Genomic DNA, 4503 nt, shown 5'->3' on the forward strand with positions numbered 1-4503 from the left:
AGGATTATCAAGAGGTCTTAAGATCTATTTTGATTTATCAGTTAGACATGAGTTGAGCGATTAGTTTAGAAAGCATGGGAGGAGATATGTATTCTCGAGATGTGAGCAACACGAAATGTGATAGGATAAGTATGGTGAAATCTTTTCGTGGGGTCATTTATCCACTTGTTGCATGTGTTTTGACCATTTGATTGATTAACTTAGTATTAATTTGTTCTTTTATGTAAACTTTTTTTTGAAAAGATTTGTTTGTTATCTTATGTTATATCTTAATCATATGTTTATTTGCTCTTGATTGTTCATTGTGATTATCTGCTTCTACTTAAGTAATCTTTAACCTTAGCCCTGGTGATTATCTGCTCCAAGTATGGCATGTGTTTCAAGTCCGAAACACGAGGTAAGATCCATGATTTCAATTTTATTGGTCACCTTAATTATGCAAATATAAACTTTTTGTTTTGATTGGTTGCAGGTTGATTATGTATCAAGGTGGAGATTTGTTAGGTTTTGATATCAAATAAATCCCAAGCGATGATGTTACTCATTGGAAATTCCACTGTTGGCTTTGATTAATGATTGAATAATTATCAACATCTCTATGAAATGGCTACACCCAAAAATCATTTAAGACCATTTGAAATGATCCAATTTAATTGGATACACTCATGATTTCTTCAATTCTTGGACGGCTTTTAGTGTTTGCTCACTTATCAATATATTTGGCACACTTATTGGTTTTCTTTTGGGCTTAATCCATTGCTAAACCTAGTCCCTAACTATATCTATATATGTATTGCCCTCTTTTAATTGAGACCGTGTGTTATTTTACCCTTTTATTGAGAGCAAAAATCGGTAGTTTCTTCCTTGTTTTGTGCTTGTCGTTTTCCCCATTTCTCTTGCCTCTGTGGCTATCAAGCCTTTGTGCCTGAAATAATACTCAATTTTTGTGTCCTTTGTGGGGGCAACAGTTAGCAACCGAAATGAAGAAGTGGTGTGGCTTGGGTTCGTTGGATGTGTTTGATAAGATCAAGATTGGTAGATTGATTCTAAAAGTACACATTGGTGGTCATTCTTCCGCAACAAATATGAATGATATTATACTTTTGTCCAAGCTGATATGAATAGGTTTGAAGTTTAAATTTTACTAAATTATTAAATTATATTTTGTTTTCATGTTAAGTTATGTAAAATTAAATTAGAAATATAAAATGATTTATATAAGTAATATAACCATTAGTTAGTATTGATACAACACTCTCATAAGATATACACACACTCTCATATATATATATATATATATATATATATATATATATATATATATATATATATATATATGTTTGTTTGTTTTTTTAAGAATAGTGCAATGTACGATTATCGCAGCCATCACACGTTAAACTAATTCTTATAGATGACATTGATAATATTATAAAAATACTAAATAAAGAAAATGATTGATTTTAATATGAGCTACAATAGTAAACATGAAAATAATGCTATTAAAGGGCCCTATCGTAGATCATTTCACCAATATATTTCATTTTAAAATTTTTTTATTTGTACACCAAGCTTGACAGCTCGGTGTACAGCTCTCTCACAAGAGAAGGGGCCCACGTCCATAAAAAAATCGTGAGCCCCCTCTTGTGGGGGACTGTACATCGAGCTCTGAAGCTCGCTGTACGTGTAGCACTTATCTTTCATTTTTAAGATCCACGAGTGGGTTTACTGGATTAGTCATGACCATTAAAATAGTTGTTGATGCTAAAAAATGGCACCAATAGATGTCAGGTTCACACGTGCCTAAGCGGGCAGATTCTAGTGTGTTAAGATTGCTTGTTTGATTAGGCAGTGAAATTTAAAGCAGAGGGTACGCATGACTAAACAGTTCGGATGTCAGCTAAAGTGATAAAAAAAAACTTGAAGATGCGGTAATTTGATTTCACCTTGATGTACTTGGAATAGTCACATGTAAATAGAAAGGAAAGGAAACGAATAAGAGATTCAATGGCTTGAAATGTATGGAGTAGTATTTATTTTCCCTCCAAATTGTGCCAAAAATTAATATACCCATCCCTTATTCTTTTTCCCGGGTTTTCTCTTCTTTTTCTCTTTCTATATATGTGTTGTTTTCTTTTGTTCCACACATCTTTCTTTTCTCTCTTAAAGGGAGAGTATATATAGAGTTTAGGGAAAACGTGGTGACCATTGGATCCGAACTACGTTCCCCTACCTCCTTCTTTACACATTACATCCTTCTTACACATGCATTTATTATATTGACAAAGGGTCAACTGCCCTATATTTTTAGGTTGATATCCCTAACATAAGATAAAGTAGACGTTTAATCAGTCTTTTACAAAGATATTCGTTAGGTCGATAGATGTGACAGCCTCATCGTCTTTTACGACTTCAGCCTTGTCTTTCAGAATCTCTGCAAGTTGTGTACATGAGGACTTCGGCAAACACCCTTCGTCAGGGCTTCGGCATGCATTTGGTTGAGTAGCAGCTTAGCTAGAACAAGGACTTCGGCTTCTGTAGCCTTTGTAACCTTGTTGCTTCGTCTTTCATATGTTTGGGCTAACACCTCCAGTGACGTCATTGGGGCTTCCACGTGTTGCCTCTAATGGCTAACTTAATACGGAGAGCAACATCAGCCCTCCAAGTCTAATTGTTAAATATTTATATGAGAGTTTTAGACTTACCAAAAATATACAACAATAGTCATCGAAACTGAGAACGAGGCTCATATGCCTTGTACAAATGAATAACTTTTTCTCAAAGTATGTTCACGAAGAACCGAGGTCATAAATTTCAAAGCCATGAATTGTAAAAATCAAGGTGGTTTGTACCGTTGTTGAAGTGGTTAGATTTCGACCGAAGTGATATGTCATGTGAGACGGTTTGGGCAGTTTGAATGCCTTTTGTCATTTATTGTCACAGATTGTTATGCTGTCGTTTGGCCTTCTTGAAGAGGATGGCGTTTCTTATTTTCAATGCATGCTATTAAATGTGTGTTTTGATTTGAACAATGAATGTTGAAATGTCAGATGCAATGAACGGTCCATATGTGACTCCAATTTGGATGGCTTAGATCTTTGAGATCTAATAGTTGAGAATGCATGTGCTTGCCTATAAAAGGCTCATTTGCTTGGATACTCATTTCTTTGTATAAGTCATGTTGACACATAGGTGTCTTTGTGACAAGATCGAAAATATATTTGCATTTGGTGGATTTCAATGAGAATTAGTGCAAGGGATTACTTAGTTTCGAACGATACCATAGGGTGTACAAGTTGGATAATTTTTGGGTATAATGCATTGGATGCTCGGACCCTTGAAAATAAAACTGCAACCTCAACACAATCTTCTTTAAACACTCTTAGAGCAGTGCTAAGGTGCGACGGGTCGCCCATTGCATCGCATAAATTATGTTGCAAAAGGGGTGCGACTCCTATCTGAAGTGCCCTCAGTGGCACTATGTGGATTCTCAAGGGTTGATACCGACGTACCTCCCCTGAGCTGCTAGGCTATCGCTCTGTCGGAATGTACTAGGTAAAGTGTATTTGTAGCCATAACTTGAGTTTTAACATGGTCTAGAAGTGTAATTGTAAAAATTGCTATATATGGTAGACATCCCTCAAAAGGGAGAGTTTCAGTGGATTATGTAACTGATGTAGTAGTCGTATTGTATGGTTGTACATTTCTAAGATACTTCGAAGTGCTTTTTGTAACGTAAATGGATGTAAATGGTTGTTTGCCCTCATTTGTAAATATATTTACATAGAATTTACCTTTTTCGTGTGAATTTTGTGTCGTATCCAAGCTCGATTTGTTGATGCGCAATTGGGGGTACTTTGCAAGCCCCCATTTTTTCTTTTTCTTTTTTTTTTCTTTTTTTATGGGCATCTTGTGCCTTTTCTTTGAGGTGGTCCTTGTAGGATCCAGCTCTTTGTCAAGTCCCTTGGCCTTCCTTTTCATAGAAGTGCCTCTTTGGGCCATTTTCATCTTTCCGAGTTGAACCTCTTGGGTTTCGGCTTGTTTTCTTCCATTTTCGAAGTACTTTGAGTATATATATTTGTCTAAGTACCTTTATGGGCTGATACCTCTTTAGCTAATTTTCATAGAAGTGCCTCTTGGACGACTTTCTTTTATTCCTTCAAAGGAATTGCCCCAGAAAATATTATATATTTTGTTGAAACTTGGGTAGCATCTCCTCTGTAAGTGGACTAAACCAATCCACTTCACATATATCCAATAAGCACGGGGTCCAACTTGCCCCTCCAAATACTCATAAATGGCATCTCACATTTTTCAAGATATAATATACAAGAAGCCTATCATGCATTATAGCATGCCATATGCCCGATGAAAGCATTTGTAACGTAACATGCATACTAGAACTAGTAAAAATGACGTCATGGGTCATGAGGCATGCTAGCCATAATGTGACATACAAGCTAACAGTAATCACAATTGTCCCCAAATCCAGACATAGATATTCAC

The sequence above is a fragment of the Olea europaea genome, chromosome 6, assembly GCF_002742605.1.
Source record: "Olea europaea var. sylvestris chromosome 6, O_europaea_v1, whole genome shotgun sequence".
Taxonomy (NCBI): Eukaryota; Viridiplantae; Streptophyta; class Magnoliopsida; order Lamiales; family Oleaceae; genus Olea; species Olea europaea.